The sequence below is a fragment of the Mercenaria mercenaria genome, chromosome 2, assembly GCF_021730395.1.
Source record: "Mercenaria mercenaria strain notata chromosome 2, MADL_Memer_1, whole genome shotgun sequence".
Taxonomy (NCBI): Eukaryota; Metazoa; Mollusca; class Bivalvia; order Venerida; family Veneridae; genus Mercenaria; species Mercenaria mercenaria.
The window spans coordinates 38,514,924-38,533,162 of record NC_069362.1 but is presented as its reverse complement, the minus strand read 5'-3'; the positions used below and the strand labels follow the sequence as shown (position 1 = coordinate 38,533,162).

General features: G+C 40.2%; 1 protein-coding gene across 1 annotated transcript in view; it reads right to left on the bottom strand.

Annotated features, from left to right (window-relative positions):
- Nucleotides 1–18,239, bottom strand: part of LOC123563761 (uncharacterized) — a 43,480-nt gene that overhangs the window by 21,695 nt on the left and 3,546 nt on the right. The gene's annotated exons all lie outside the window — the stretch shown is intronic.

Below are 18,239 nucleotides of genomic sequence, written 5' to 3'. Positions count from 1 at the left end.
CCATTTAAAAAAAAGATATCTTTACAAAAACGAAAGTAGAAGTTTAAAAATCTATATTTAGCCTGGGTATTTCATATTTACAATTCTTATGGCGACCACATCGCGACTACGCCTTCGTGTTTTGAGAGAAATCATATGTCATGGTACGGACTTGGTCACGTAAGGTGTCAGACAGCCGGTTAGCTCAGTCGGTAGGGCACTCGCCCTGTAAGCGAGAGGTCCCGTGTTCGAGCCCCGGACTGACTGCACATTTATCTCACCCTTTGACGTTCGACGCTATTTTGATGGTTCAGCCATATGCTTGTTGAAACAAGTCGTCTGATTGGTTCAAATAAAAACAGATTTGCGAAAATAGAAATAGCAACATCGGAAATCCAAAATATACAGAAGACGGATGTGAACTGGGTCATTCTCAGATCTTCGTTTAGAAGATCAAGAACTTTAGTCAACTTGATAAGAAATGTACAGTCCATTTAATGCAGCCCGCTGGATTTACTCCTTTGTCTCTTTTCGAGACATAAAATTCTTACGCCACCATCTTGACCTGTCATGCGATAGGACCATGCAATTCCGATAGCATGCCACACATATAGTAAAAGAAAACACGATGCTATTAAGAAAGGGCCCGAGGAAAGGAAGAAAGATAAGACTATTTATAGTTGGACCAGTAGAGCTGCGAAGGACTACATTTGATTTGGTAGTGATCAGCCTTTAATAAGTAAGGTAGGTGTCCGAAATGTGTCCGTTTATAGTTGTAACATACTCTCTTTATTGATTATATGTTAGGACCAGTCTGCATACTTTTAGCACCTCTTGTACAGTCATGACCACGAGATATATGATGGGATCAGTCAGCATACTTTTAACACCCCTTGTACAGTGATGACCGCGAGATATATGATGGGACCAGTCTGCGTACTTTTAAGTAGTAATGGCTGGTGATCTGGTACCGGTACCGGATCACCAAGCTGCTTGTTGCTAGGTACCAGATCACCATCCAGCCCATCCGTTGCTAGGGACCGCCATCCAGGGTACCAGATCACCATCCTGGGTGCCAGATCACCACCCAGGGTGCCATACTACCAGCCAGGGTGCCAGATCACCATTTAGGGTATCATATCACTATCCCTTCCGTTGCTAGGGACGCCATCCAGGGTACCAGATCACCATCCAGGTACCAGATCACCATTTAGGGTGCCAGATCACCATTTAGGGTACCATAATTATTAATAGCAATAGACAATAAGAGAAATGGTACTTTCTTTCTTAAAAGAAATGGAGTGGCCCTGAAAAGGGCCGTTGTGTTTTTTTGAGTAGCATCTCTACTCAGTGGTGCTATCAGCCGGGGCCCTTTGGACATAGGGGTGAACCCTAACAATCCTGACGTAGCGTCGACCCATGTATCGCTCCTCCATTCTTTGCCTTTCTGCCCGTCTCCACTGTTCTCTATTTCTTAAGGATCGGATGATCCTTAACGCCTCATTCGTTCTTCGCTGGGTGTCCCTCTACCTCTCTTCGTCTCTCCTTAGCGTATTGAGGATACTGTTCTGAAGAACAGCAGCTCTGGCTTCAAGTTGCAGCTCCTCAATTTGCTCGGCAATGGACTCCATTTTGAACGAATGATGGACTGTAGGCCAATGTACTTGCTTATATAGGGATCGCGCGGACCGGATAGAGAATCAATATATTAGCCAATGAGATTTGATCTTACATTGAGGACCAACATCTACATGGCTAAGTTGAAAAAAGACCAGGACTACTGGTCTTTTTGAGGGATAGGGTTATGGCACCTTTACTACTACCCCTAGATATGGAAAAAATAACAAAACAAGAATATTTTGTATACACATTTTTTATTGAACAAGTAACTGTATTAACAAAGAACATTAAGGATACAAATAATCATGGTCTAACACATACAATTTAAACAAAGCTAAAGCAAGTTTTTCAGATTGATCTGCTGTACAACACTGACAATGTTCAGGTTTAGTTAGTGATCTAGCTTTTGCATACAAGTGTCCATAGAATTGTTTAAACCAAGTTCCTACATCTTTGTCATTGAGATGCCAATATCTTGGCTCTAAACGAAATTTGATAGTCAATATAGTCTCTAAATCATATCCTCTGGCTAAAGCGTCCAAAGCAAATATGCAGTTAACACCACACATGGCACTATTTCCACTTTGAAGTCGTATGTTGTTCCTAGTCCAGCTTCGGGTATTGTTGTCCAAGAAGGGTCGAATAGCTTCCTCTAAGGGTGGTAATCCATAAGAGTCAAAGTAGATGGCTGTATTTTCTCTGAAGTAAATAGCCACCCAATATTCTCCAGGTTTATCTGAGTCATGTGTATTCACTATGTAAGCTTTCACATGACGGGGTTTCTGCTTCGGTAGATGATCCTTGGGACACACTTCTCCACTGAGTGTTCTTAAACGATTTATCCAAGATGTATTGAAGTTCATGGGTATTCACGATTCCAGGCGTCTTTCACTCGATCTGTCCATATACTCATCCAGCTTTCCCGCGGATCGGATTGATGGCGGGCTAACTTGTCCCTTATATCTACCCACATGTACACCTCCACCCACTCTTCCGTAGATGTGAACAAACACAGTTGATGCTGTAACTGACTAGGATGATCCACAATACATCCATAACAGTTCTTATGAACTGAGTGTTTGAAGTTCTTCCAAAACACATTCGTTTAAGGTGTCTCGCATATTCTTCAGTTTTCTTTTAAATATCGGTTCGTGATATTTCACTTTCTCAGCATCTTCTCTGAGTTGTCTGGCATAGGCATGACCATCCATGTTTAATAATTTGTAACTACTTCTCTCAGCCCGTTGATTTAAATTTGATTGTCAAATTCTGCGTACACTATCACGTTCACGACGCTAGGAAGCTGTTGTGCAAACTGAAGATCTATCCTCAGGTTCCACGTTTTTATAGGGTGAAGTTGACCTTCCTCGCAACCTTGATCTGCGGTGAGATCAAATCCCCAGAGAGTGTAGCCACTTTTATATTCTGTCATAGTCAATCCAATCGACCTGTTGGGTCCAAGAGCTCCTGTTGCCTGGTAGAGTGACATGTAGGATCGCAAACATTCTCCAATTTCAAAATCTGGTTGGAAGGCTTTGTTGTGAATGGTTTTCCCGTCGATACTGATTTCTAGTTTAGACAGATGGAAAATATCTGAAATCAAATGGGTTGGTACGGTGGTCTCCATTCATATCTGTATTTCTTACTATACCAATGATGAGTCGTTTTGGAAGTTGTCCAAGAAACAAGTGATCATCAATTTTAGATCTCTGTCCATCGGGGATCGTAAATGTTTTCACTACAGCGCGTCGTATCGGGATCTTCATGTTATGCTGACTAATGGCCTGATTCAAATCGTTAGCCACCACAGGAAGCAATTCAACCGTCCTCACGTTGAATCCCACTTGCTGAATATCAACTTTTCCTTCGGCTGTGCCCATGAGACAGAAGTTGATGGAGGCTCTGTTCAACTTGAGGCGTATTTCAATTCTATTGGGGAGATATTTCTCTTGTAGGAATAAATCCAGATGTAATCTTCCAATGAGTTCACAGGATTTGCTTTCGGCAATACGAGTTCTGCGACGTTTCCATCCATCATTATTTCCACCTCGTGTATTATCCTACATATGAGTAGCTGTATCTTTATCCCAGAGTTCAAACGCCTGCAGTTGTGTGTCTTTACATTCTTTGTTGTAGGACAGGAGATTTTCAATGTAGACTCTGTACGGATAGGTGTGTGAGTTGCTCGAAATCAGTTTATTGTTCAAATACAGATCAATGCTACTGAACATACTGTTATAAAAAGTTATTGACCACAGAAGTTTCAGTGCCAGCCTCCAGGTCTGTTCCATCAGCCTTGAGCACTTTGAATTTGATGTACAAATAGGACTGATTCGAATCTGTCCATTTTTCCGTTTGTGGAGGAATAATAAATTCGATGGGCGCTGAATTATTCAAAGCCGAAATCGGGTAATGTTCCGTCCATTGTCCATCTTGCATGGCTGACATAGTTGGAGGTACGTTCTGTTTTGCTACACTCGCAAGAACCGTGTTGCATAATATTTTTCAGTCGAAAATATCAAGAGGTCTAGATTTTCTTTGTGAACGTTTATTTCCACGACCACGTTGAGGTATCACCACAACCCTTCTTCCACGATGCCTGAATGAGTACTGACGACGAGACCTTGGTTCTGAACCTTTTAAAGTTTTGATCAAAGAGTCTCCCAAGGATAAAGCTGTTGCTTTTCCAACAGACTTCAGCGCCCTCACTCCACGAGACTTTAACACCTGTTTTGGATTTCTTCCTAACATGATATCCTTGATTGCACACAGACCTTCATGTTTGAGGGCCCTAATTGCTGATCTAACCATGGGTTTCACCAAAGGAGATGTTGTTTTGATAGCTGATTTAAAGATGGACCCAAGTCCACGACCGTATTGGCGAGGAACACGACGATACACGGGATACATTATGATATTATGATCATAAGTTAAGTCGTGATTTCTTTCGAAAATGCAACTTCACCATAGACTTGCCACCAACAAACTGAACGGTTTGTCCAGTGTCACCCCTTATATTTATACCTGTTTCATCAAAACTGGATTTGGAGATGGGGACATAATGCAAATTGACAAATTCTTCGTGAACATGATTTGAATCTTTCTTGCTCTTTTCAAATGGAACCACACGAAGGATTGGTGCCTCAATATCTCCCAGAAAAGTAAAATCTGCCAGATCAAAAATAAATGAATAAATGATTAGTGCCAACATTCAAATCCACACCGTAAGGAAAAGGATTTTCATCCCCTGGATAAACATCTCCCAGATGTTGACTTTCTCCCCCTAGCTTAAGTAATAAACTAGGATGGAAATGTATACCCACATGCTGTGTATCAGTATTGATTTGATACGTCTCCTTGGTTGGGAATAACCTATATGAAACACTATGGACAATTTATGGAAAATGTCTTCAAATTCTTTTTGAATAGCATTGTCGATTTCAGTAATGATATGCTCTGGGGAAGAATACACCCCAGATTTGATACAGCAATGAATCGTGTACTGATCATTGATTTTCTTACACTTGCTGGAAGGAAATTTACTAAATTCCTTGCCTAGTTTGGCATGGGTTGTAACAATATGAAATTGAGATTCCTCCTTTGTCACATTGACAATTTGAGAAGGAATGATGTGTTCGACCAAAGCCATTTCATAATCATCTTTATTGACATGAATGGGTTTGGGTAATTTTGTCCTGAATTCACTCTGGGTATTGTTAGAAAACATGCACAGAGAGCTGTCACTGAGCACCGTTATGTAAAACGAATTCATCGCTGGTGACCAATAGCTAGGTTTTGCAACGTAGGCTGTTTTATGAATTTTTAACCTGGGGTAGGTAAAATGTAACCAAGTGTGCTACTGAGCAGAATTAACCAAATCCTATCTTCTGATTTCAGACAGAGTTGAATGATCACCAGCACAAAATAAATGGCAAAAATCTGTGACATGTAAGTGAGACGATTTTTTGGCTCACGAGTTTTACAAAGCGTCGTAGTATTGTCTGTCACCTCCACACTAGCCGAATCTGACTGAGAAATCCTGTCAAAATGTAGAGTCTTTTATACCTAATATTTTCTGGAATCCAACTGTCAAATTTCTTTGGATAACCTTCCCAGTGAACTTTAATTTCTTTGATCTTTTTTCCACCCACTTTCCTTGTGCGACGAGCAAGGACTGATTCAATTTCGTAAATATCTTTGTCTTTTATAGTCTGAATTTCAGGCAGATAAAATGATCCTTCAATTTTTCCCCACTCAAATCTTCTAACTGAACGGTTGATGGCAAAGAACGGCGAATGTGAATGACCTTGAATAATTCTTTGGTCCAGTTTGGGAGATACCCTTTGTCAAAAGTTCGCTTTGTTTTGTTGATGAGAACTAAATCACCCACTTTGACCGAGATTGGTTTTGATTTTGTTTTTGATCCATACAAGTGTTGTGATACTTCAGGTTCTGTTTTTTCAGTGACCGATGCGGGTGTTGTTTGAATACTCCGATGAAAACTATGATTGTAGGCATGAACCAAATCATCTAAAATATCAATATAACGTCGCGTTTTTTCATGTGTGAAATACTTCCACATGCGACTTTTCAAACTTCTTTGAAATCTTTCAACAATGCTTGCTTTAGTTTCAGGATTTTCTGTAGTGAAAAAATGAATATGTTTGGACTTTAAGAACTTTTGAAAGTCTTTATTTTTGAATTCAGACCCTTTGTCGGTTTGCAAAGACTTTGGGGATCTACCTGAAGTTTTCAAAATAGACTCAAACGCTTGAATCAAAGTTTGACCTGTTTTATTATAAATTGGAACAACCCAAGCGTATTTTGAAAACACATCAATGACACACAACAAATAACGAAACTGATCATTGTCTTTCATTAACCTCTGTAAATCTGCTAAATCCGCCTGCCACTGACTATCAATACCTCCCACCTTTGTTTAACGTCTTTTAAATTTTCGACGAATAGGTTTATGCAACATGTAGGTTTTCTGCTCCTGCAACCATGATCTGACTTGATCTAAAGATAAAGATTTGATCTGTTTTCGAGCTGACCGATACAGATTTTGTACGCCCGAAAATCCTGCAGGATGTTTTGGATCGTAGTAAATTTTATGAAGCACTACTTCCTTTTTACTGTCCATGTTAATAAGCCTCCCACGACTGGGACGTTGAAGCTCTGTGTTCACGTTTTATAGACTTAGATGGTGTAGGTGGTAAGTAGGAACTGGTCTCGAAAAATTCATCCCCATCCTCTTCATCCTCGGACCCGTCTCTCTGCATCCATAACCATCGCTGTCTGTTGCCAACATATTCCTGAGGGACATTAGATTCTCTCAGGCCTCGAGAAAATTCTTGCCATCCTCTTGGGTTGGATCCTTAACGTTGTCTTAGGACATCATTGACTAAATCAATCATATTAGATCCAGAAATAGGTTTTCCGTTGACTTCTAAATTTCCCTGAGCATTCCAACTCATGCTCGGATGGTCTTCCAACATTTGAAAAAGAAGTTTTGCTTTACGACGCATGGTAACTGACACACTATCAATGATACGATCATGGACAGTCTCAGGCTTTTTCTCTGTTTGTACAGTTTGCTGTTGTTTTTGCTGAAATTTTGATGACGGTTGCACTGCCAGTTGAAATTTCTGTAAAGTTTGACCGTATAATTGAGCTTTTTCACTTTCAGACAAATCCTCTCGATGAAGTACAGACCCCATGTCTTTCTGCAGCTCCGATGTTTGTGTGATGTTAGGGTTTTGGTGGTAATCTTGGACGTTGCTGTTGCTCTACTTTCCAGCGATTCATCTCTTCCAGCATTTTAAACGGAACAATGGCCATTTTCTTCATATTTTATCTATCAATTTTCCAAGACTGTTGCTGAGCACAGGTGCTAGGTCAAAAACTAACAGTGGTAAAAATCCTCCTTTCTGATTTAAGATTTGTTTTTTCTTCTGGATGGGAATCTTTTTGTTTGCCAAGTCCCGAAGTTGTTGACTTCTTGGATGCAACTGGCGCTTCTGAGCTTCTGATATAGATACATTCCCTTTTAAAACATTTTGACAGCACTTCCCCACACAGTTGATTAGATCTTTAGGCGCTTCCTTGATTAGTTTTTTCCTAAACTGAGGTTGTGCTTTGCCTAAAGCTAAAATCATTGCTCCATGTTTCTTGATCAACGGTGTTTTACGTTCTGCAGTTCTTTTGCATGCCATCTTCGTGACTGTCCAACAACAAAATGATGTTGTTTCTGTGAATACTTGGGCTTATATAGGCGACATGGCATCAAAGGCTGTTTCTGCAGCATCACTGATCGAACCTGATCTAAGAGTAGATACTTGTCGATTCAGGGCTGAAAATCGGGCTAACATTCCACTTGGGTACCCTGTAAATAAGGAAGAAGGTGAGCTTGCCTAAGATGGAGTTCCAGACGAAGTACTGGACAAAAACGATCTTGGGGTTGAGTTTCGAGTTCCAGACGAAGTACTGGACAAAAACGATCTTGGGGTTGAGTTTCGGGACGGAGACGAGAACGAAGTTTCTCCTGGTGTTAATTTGCTTACAGTCCATTTACCGTTTGGAGTCAAATAGGTTAAACCATCATGTTGATTCACCACCACGTTATTAAATCTTGATTTAGGAGTATTGAGAACAGAGGATGGGGTGGTACTCCTGGATCTCGATTGCATGGGACTTGGAGTTTGAAATCCAGACATGATACTGATAGGTGAGAGAGGAGATCTCACCGGTGTTGTCTGATCAATCATATCAGAGACACGACTGAGTGGTCTCAAAGGCGAGTCTTGTCTTGGTGAAGATTTTCGTCTGACAGTCACAAACCGATAATCGAGTTTCCTTATGGGTGGTGGAAGTGTCCTCCCTGTGGTCTTGCCTGATGATTTCTTGACTTGTATTTTGACTTTCAACGGTGATTTGTGTTTCTTGGCGGGTGTTTTAACAGGTATCTTTTTGACAGATCTCTTTTTGCCTTTCTTGGCAACTGGTATTTTGACAGATCTCTTTTTACCTTTCTTGGCTGATGGCGTTTGGACAATTTTCTCAAAGTCTTTTGTCCGTCCCAACGAAGTAGACTTCGAATCATAACACCTCCAAGAAATCCACTGCCTCCTGGTTTCAGTATCAATTTACGTTTGGTTTCGGGATCCACGTTGGCGTCTGCTAACTGTTGAATCTCTTGTTGATTTCTGTTCATGAAATTCAAAGTCTGTTTAGGCAGTTGAATCTTTTTCTGTATGATGATCTTGGCTGCTAACGTAAACCATTTGATCATTTCATGCAGACCCGCTTGTAATAACTGTTGTCTTTTTTGAAGATTTTTCTCCTGACTGAGCGATTCCAAGGCTCTGATGACAGCTGGTGTGTAATCCATAACGAATTGTCTTGAAGTGAATACCTTCTTCCTATGTCTTTTTCTTTTATACTAGTCCCGTGTAAACAACAGGTCCTCTATTTCCTCCAGTCATCCAACGATGAAAGTTATCTGTTCTAAGTCTGTAAGACTCGGAAGTTCTTGGATGAAAATCAATCACTAAATATCCGTGAGGAACTGAAGTGGCATCTCGATAGGCTTGGAGTAAATGTGGCAATTGAATTTGACTTGCCGATACTTTGATTTGTCCTTTATCTATAGTATTTTAAAACAGAATCATGTAATGCGCATTCAGACTCATTGTTCTGCTTGCTTTGGATTGTTGAAACATGTTCTGTGTGATATAAATCACACTGGCATTACGATGGTGTCCTTTTCTGGTAAACCAAAGTTTGATTTTTTCTTCATCTTTATCGCCGAGCATGTCGTCAAACACCACCAAATGAGGAATACTGGTATCGCTGACAATCTCCTCGTCGTCGTCTGGGATGCCATTGATAAACTTGATATAAGATCCTTCTCCTTCTTGCAACATTGCATAGGTCGACTGCCATTCTCTGTAACACCACACCACTTGTTGTTGTACAGTTTGAAACACATCCGTTTTAAACTCAATCAATTGTTTGACAAATTGTGTCTTACCAGACCAACTTGGTCCAGAAATAAAAATATTGCAAGGATGTTGAAATAGTAAACTACTTTCTTCCATGATGGTTTCAATAATAATGACAACATATTCTTTTTACATGTTTATTAATACGTAACCATGTTCACAAACAAAACAATGTTGACAAAAACAATGTTCACAACAAAAACAATAGTTAACAATTATTTAACAAATAAATGTCTTCTATCTTGTCATTTATATACCACTCCAATTTAATGTTTTCAATGTCACAGTTATAAAGTTCACATAACCAGTTTAAACTGTCAAGATCTTTCATCATACGCACAGTCATCAATATCATAAGTGCCATTTTTTCCTGTTTGCTTGATGCTTTATCCATTAATCTCTTCCAGTTGATGACATGAGCGATTGTTTCTGCAGGTGTAAAGATTTTCTCCTCTTTACTGTCTGACATGTCTGGACACACTTCCTTGAGTTCAGCAGCGAAGGAATTCATCATGTTCTCGAATACCCCGAGCTATTTTCCATCTTGAAGTCAAAAATATAACACAACCTCTTCTGTTTGATAATTTTATGTATGACGTGTTGGTTACAATGCTGAAGTCAGTTCTGATTCATTCAAAAATGTACGTCCGACTCACTTGATGTCATGTTTAAGACTGAACATATCCGTAAGGCACGGTCTTATATTGATCGACCCTGACACGTTTGGTATACACTGAACGGAAAGTCTTGGTCTGGAGTTCACTGGTGACCTTTTTTCTTCTTCTCTTTACTGTCTGACATGTTGTTGTTGTAATCTGCACTGTTCATTCAGGAACAGCAATTCTGATGCTACCATATAATGCATCCACAAAAGTGACTTGATCTTTGGTAAATGTTCCAATATTTGATTCACTTGGTGAAGGAGATCGTTTTTTTCACCTTCCGTAAGGTTGTTCAAACCCTCTATGACTGCTCCTTGCCGAAGTGGTAGCGGTAATAGTCCCGACCCGTCAACAAATAAGTATTTCTTGACAATCTGTATGACACCATGCATGACCTGGTGATGTCTGAATTCTTTATTTACCCTGGCTTGGCAAAACAACCATTTCATCACATACTGATATAATGTACCACGAGCTTGCTTTGGCATCAACGCTATGTCCAATGTTTTATCATGATGCTTAGGAGTAATGTCACCCCCATGCAATTCCATCAACTCTTTGAGTTTGAGAGACAACACAGCTGCCTTGTTTGACATCATGTTTACGAATGATGCTTTGTCTGTTGTGAGGCTACTATTTACCATTGTCGATCTGCATGGTGATCACATAACATAGTCAGAATGTTGACGTAGACTTTATCATCTCCATCCTTCATTTTGGGTTCCGCCGTGATGTCACACTCACAAAACGAATTTGGTTGCAAACTGTGTTCACACCACTCAAGTTCGATGTCAGAATGATATTTACTCATGTATTTTCGGAGCATGGACATCCATGTAGAGAAACTAATATCCAAGTCTGTCCTTACTTTTGTTATGTCCTTGTACTTGACGTAGAGACACTTCTTTGCTTGCAGAAAATCGCACAATGCAATTTCTATATCTACCAAAAAATCCTCTGGCAAATTCTCCCACATGTCAAAATAAGAATCACCATTGTGGACGATGGAGAAGTCTACTTTTAAATCCCTCCTGTTTCTTACATAGGCTGTGAATAATTCTACAAAAGTGTCTGCCGAAAAGCCAAGATGTACGTTACTGTAATGTGCTTCATACGCCCATACTTTGTGATGTACTCGACACACTTCCTTGAGTTCATCAGTGAAGGAATTCATCATGTTTTCGAATACTCCCGAGCTATTCTCCATCTTGAAGCCAAGAATATAACACAACTTCTTCTGTTTTTGTTAATTTTATTCAACACACTTTTATGTATGACTTGTTGGTTACAATGCTGAAGTCAGTTCTGATTCATTCAAAAATGTCAAACGTTTTTCTTGTGAAAAAGTACCGCCCCTTCTCCAGTCGTCTATATGTTAAAGTACTCTTTCACTCTCAGTAACGAAAATTTTCCAGTCAGTGCTGTTAATAGCTTCCAGGTTAAATTTCGCTTCTCCTTATTCTACTGCTTTTGTTACAATAGTTTTAAAACGTTGAAATGTGTCAGGTTCGTTCAACCATGCACGTATCTGACGGTTTGACCCAGTCCTTTCTTCTTCACAATGGATGTGAAATAAAACCACAGCATACAGTTCAAAATCTAGAATATGATATAACAAAATCCAGGGTGTTTCTACAAAATCTCGATAAATCCGCTGACAGATATCTGGAGAAAGCATGTCCGACTCATTTGATGTCATGTCTACGACTGAACATATCCGTAAGGCACGGTCTTATATTGATCCAACACGACACGTTTGGTATACACCGAACGGAAAGTCTTGGTCTGGAGTTCACTGTTGACCTTTCTATCTCTGTGTCTTTTGATACGGTATGGATATTCAACGAGTTCTGAAAAAGATTCCCTGTTTTGGACAGCGTGTATTATACTGTTGAAATTGACTTTTTGGGTGGTATTGTAATCCAGGGTAATGCCTTTGACCTTACACGCTGTGTGGCGTTCCCCATTGACAATGTACTCGTACCCGTAGTTTTTAGGACCCAGGGCAACATACTTGACAATTCTTCCATTGGGTACTTCATCAGTCCACTTGCCCAATCGACTGTCTGTAATGGGAATGTTGTATTTATCAGGGTCGTAAATGTACATACAACTGTCTGTGTCGAAGTACAAGACCCGATCCCCTAAAAGTTCCAGGACTGAGTACAGTTCTAACCTAGCATAGGCAGTGACAAACGCTGCAACTACCACACTGGCTGCAGCATGGGGTTCTGACATATCCGTGTAATCGAAATAATTGATCAGAGAAAACTCGTCATGTTTAAAGAAGTCAAAGTAGTGTACTTTTTTGTGAGGGTCAGCCATGATCTCGTATAGCCTGGCTGGCTTCTCAATGTATTCAGACTTGGGCAAGACATTGTTTTGGGCATTCTTTCCCCAGAAACAATTGAGCACGGTTTTGGCCACGGCCATTTTGCCTGGATTCTTCTCCACATCTTCAAGGATGACACCTTCGGCCTGGAAATAGTCGCTTTTGAACTTATCTTTATCTGCCTGAGTCTTGACCCAGCTGGGATAACCACTGGCCTCCTGTTTCCTTTTCAAGTACTTATTGATGTATTCCTTATAGACAGTGTCGCTCCATTCCTTGAAGTGCCAGATTTGATACACTTCTAGGCTCTGGTAACCTAGATCTAAAGCCTTATTCAATTCCACTGAAGTCCAAACCCCGACCAAGACCCTTTCCTCCTCTGAATGAGTACAGACCTGAAGTTCTTTCTCTGCACATGTACGGCACAAGATGTACACCATTTTCTTGTTGCAATGCATGGGTAGGACGGGTTACCATAAATCTTGAGGAGGGAGCACCTTACACTTGACCAAACCCCTGTATTGCTTAAGGTTTGTCATATCAATTTCCTCCTGACTTAGAATGACAGGGTGATGGAGGGGATATTCTTTGTATTTGTTCACATAGGGATACAGTGAACAAATATCAGCGTACTTGATCTCTTGATTGGTGCTTTCGTCTACTTCATGGTATAGAGTGACTGCATTGGTACGCCCACCAAACAGGGCATCACGATGTTTGATCGGTTCCATATGGGGATAGAACCGATCAATCAAACTCTTGTACTCTGGGTCTTCATTGCACTTTTGGTCAAATTTACATTCCTAAATGTATTCAATGTGGTACCCTTGGTTTTGCAAATTTTCAAATCTTGAAAAGGTCTCTACGTACAATGTATTCATGGTTTTTAACGAGTAAGGATTCTTGACCTCACGCTTTGGATAGCATGTTTCACACCCAATAGTCCAGCACCCTAGAAACTCATACACCGTATTGGTCTCTGCATTGTACCCATCAACAGAATAAGGACCTATACGGACTTCCCCACCGTTCAGTGCATGACGAATGGATTTTCCTGTGATAGTTGCCTCGGCCTGTAACCATCGTACACCTTTAATAGAAAAGGGGTTTGTTTGGATATCCTGCATCTGAAATGATAACTCTTTTCTGGTAATGTGTTTTTGCGATTGGCACAATAACAGACTTGAGCCAAGGTGACACATTCGGTAAAAGGATTCATGCCGTCACTGGCCATTAGCTGATGTTGAAATTCACCACAACCCCTCCTCAAAAGATCTACATCTGATCGACAATATTTTTCCATCTCCTTTTGAAAATCAAAGATGGAATGTGTGTTGACCTTTTCCTGATGCCATTCTAAAAAGGCTTCACGGGCTTCGGGTTTCATACCGCCAGGATGATAGTACTCTCAATCTAAGTAATGTCCCACATAGTTCTGGAATTCAGCTTTGTTGGCCCAATGTGGAAAATACCCTTTAGCCATTTCAGTAAGACCAAACGTTTTGGGAAAAGCTTACAATGGCATACTGAGAAAGCTCAAGGAATCAATCATTCTCAATCCATGACATTTCAGGGAAATGAGTTTGCTTCCATTCATGATGACCTCGGGTTTGGTTATGGTATGACTGACAATATACCGCAAGATAAACTGACCATCATACCCTTGAAAATTGTGTGCTATGACCGTGGATCCTTTGTGGGTGGGTTTAAATAACCAAATACAAAATTCAGCCACGGTATTATCACCCTTAAACAACATTTCCCTGGGTTCAGGTAGTGTCGCAGTGGTCGCACGGTTCAGTGATGTCCTTAGTGATACATTCATCGCAAAAGCGTTGAGCACAACAAAAATTTGGTATGTGCTCGCTTGTATCGAACCGGCTCTCAAAATCAAAAAAGATGTAATCTGAAGGACTTTCAGATTCAGGCGAAACATATTTTGGTATATGACATTCATGGTTTGGTCCAACAATGTCCTTACAATACCTACATTTCTTTGACCCTGAACAAACATGATTCCTCTTCCTACCTACAACAATGCTATGACATGTTTGACATTGCCATACAGATTCGCAAATACTTTTCTTTTTGTGTCCTGTGATTTGCTTATGCTTTTGATAACATTCAACACTTTTAAAAGTAATCATACATGTAACCTGTCTGCCAGGTTCACAGAGTTCCGTTGAATAACACCGACAAATGTTTTCACACTTGTGCTGTTCTAGATTGTTATAGCCAATGTCACAGTATTCACAATAATAACTATATCCATAGAATCCCTTGATCGAAATGATGGTGTCATAATGTCCTCCATGGTGGTATACGTGTATCACTTTACTCCCTTTCCTCATGGTGGGTGGGGTAAATAAAGGTTCACCTTTACCATGTTGAGTGTGAACCTTGATAATGTAGTCTGGGTAGAGTTTGGTCTGGATTTTCTGGTACTCCTCTATTCCGCACGGCTGATCGAATCCGATTCCAACACTGTCCAATAACGTTTGAGTTTCCTTCTGTTGTAAAGATTTCTTGGATTGTCGAATCATATTCCATGGTTTTTTCCATTCCTCGGTATTAGATTTTTGTGCATGGCATATACCTACAACAATGGATCGTGCTAAGCACATGCTGTCATAAGAATTGTCAATTTGTATGACACTTTGTTTGAGTTTTGTTATATTCTCTATACTGACATTCGATCCATGATGCATATTTCGTCTGGCTTTGCCGGATCCTTCGGGCATGGAAATATGAGTAATTTCTGCATGCAGTTGACCATCATGAATCTTGAAATCTTCATTGCTTTGCATGACATTTTCAGTTTCTTGAAGCAAAGTTTCCCCTGTCACTGCTGACGCATTGTCAAATGGGACGTGTATTCCAAGTTTCAAACCGGGATTATCAATTGAGACTCAAACTTTATCTCTTGGCTTGGTCTGGCACTCCTCTTTCATCTTGTCTACCATGACATTGAATAGTTCATGGGTAAAGTCATAGGGTTTGAATGTAACATCGTACACTTTATTTTGCGTCTTGAATTTTCTTGATTTTCGCTCCATTCTAGGTGTAATGTTAAAGTAGTTGCTTGCCAGGTCGTGTCGCTTCTCATTATGTTGATCTTGCCTTGCTTGTTTACGTTTTCCTTCTAAACCCTCACGCCGTTCTTTTCTACTAGCTAAGATTTGTTTCTTTTTAGTTAATGATAAACGATGCTTCTTTAGTTCTTCTTCTTCATCTTCACTGCTACTCAAAGTATCTGAGTAAGGTGCTAATTTACGTGGTGCTACCATGTTTGCTCAGACAGAAATGATGCAAATCCTTAATGATTTTCCTTTTATACTGACAGAAAAACCGAGCTGGTATGATGGCCTTGAAAAATCCTTTAAATACGGGGACTGTCAGCACGTCGACATCAGTTGATCTCTGAAATCTGAAGAGACAAGATGGAAAGCAAAACTTATGCACCTGTAGAGAAAGTTGATGGGGCTGATACCATGTACTATCAACAACCAAGGGATGTGTTGTTGGAGAAATTAAAGAAGCATATCACAGCTATGAACTGGTTGATCTACAACAAAGGAAAGGACGTTTGTTATAATTGCAAGGAGGAAGGACATTTTGCTAGTCAATGTCCCAACGATCAAAGCTACACGAAGAATCTGAGATGTTACAACTGTAACGAATTAGGTCATTTTGCTAACAAATGTCCCACTCGACAAGCAGACGATAGCAAGAACACACAGACGACTTTAACCCGTAGAACATTATTTCCGCCTGTCGATACTGCAGCGCTGAAGGAAAACAGCGTAAACTTTGGTTTTGGCTCTGTACCCTCTGTTGATCCGCGACAAGGTTTTGTTCCACAGAAGCCAACTGCTAGTGTACAAGGTATTAAGAAAACAAAAACACCTAGAGCATATGGTACATTCGATCTGATCATACCAACAGTGCCTCAGGGGAATACGGTAGAGAATCAGGATACCCCACCACAAACCGAGGAACAGGAGACTAAGAAGGAGGATAAGAAGCGTTCCATTCCCAAACGGAAAGCTAGTAGTAAGAAGAGCCAGGGAGAACCCAAGCAGAAGCAGCCAAAGTTATAAAAAAAAACAGTGACATTGACTTTTAACATAGTTGTGTGTGTTTTCTTTAAGGTTGTATCTTGAATAAAATAGTTTAGAAAAAGATAAGTGTTTGCTGTTTTTTTTCAATTGACAATATACAAGGTATTTTCTACTCTAAAATAGTTGGTTGGTCCTTAAAAGGACCTTTTTTAAAAAGTCAAACTTAATAAAACTCAGACAAGTCTGGGTATAAATTATTAAGCTTGACAGGCTTAGTCTTAAACTCAGTCAAGTCCGGGTACAGGTTGTTAAGTTTAACTCTGTACCGCGGACGAGGCCACTCCACCCCACGTCTTGCAAAGAAGGCTTTCAGGCCTGCCTGCATCTGTCTCTTCTCAATCTCTTCGTACACCCAGTCAGGGGTCCGATCCTTCTTGATCAACCGGCGTATCAAACGAAGAAGTTTTCGTAGACCCATAGTGAATGGTATACCCTATACCTTTAGCAACTTTGTATATAAAGTAAAGGCACGAACTGGATAGAGAAACAACGGACTATTCAGAAACAAGTTTACATATTTAATTTTAACCAATGCTTTCTCTGCAGGCGCTCAACCTCAGCCTCCTGGATGGCCTGTCGGAGTAACGAGATATCCATCCCTAACCTGTCGTAGCTCCTCTCAATGTAAGAAAGTCTGTCTTCAAGCTCCATTGTATAGGTTACTGCCAGAAAGTGCAATGAAGCCTATGGAGCACTGCGCTATATAAATATAAGACGCGCGAACCTAATAGAGAGCACTATAAATGACGTCATCGATACATTTTCTGTACGACTAAATGTAACGTTAAAATGGCTTATTTGTGTTTCTTGACGCTACGTTTTTTCTTGACTGCTCATTGATTAGTCGTCCGATTTTAATGAATAGACCCTTGTTAGAAAGGTCTAGTCCTAGGCTATACAATGCTAATATGTAATGATGGAAATGTTGACTACGAAAAAGATTCTAGGAGAAAATGGAAAAAATTACGTGGATCTAAGCTCATGTTAACACTTTTTCTTGATCAGCCAATGAAAACACGTGTTACATCTGCATCATGGCTCTATGCAGGGTATATAAAGGCGGTGCATCTTACGTCCAGGTCACTTTTTGAAGGATGGAGGATATCTTACCTTCTACCAAATCTATACTTGAAGAAGTCATGGAGGCAACAAATATCATTGAACCGTATACACAAACAGTACCACAGATGAATACCTATACACCGAATCATCAACCTGTGTATACATCGGTACCTCAAAATACCATTCAGAATGGGGTAGATTCATATTATACCTCACCACAGGCGAATTTTACACAACAGTATCAACAGTATCAACAGCAGCCACAACAACAAGCTCAGCAACAGTCACAAAACCAGCAGGTACATATGGCGTACCTCAGTAAAGTTGGAACATCTATACTGGAAGAGATCAAGACTGTCAACATTAATCTGGTCAAACTCAACTCTACTATCAAGGAGAGTAGAAGACATTATCGGACGGAATGTGATGTGAAATTCAAGGCAGATCAACTTACGGTACC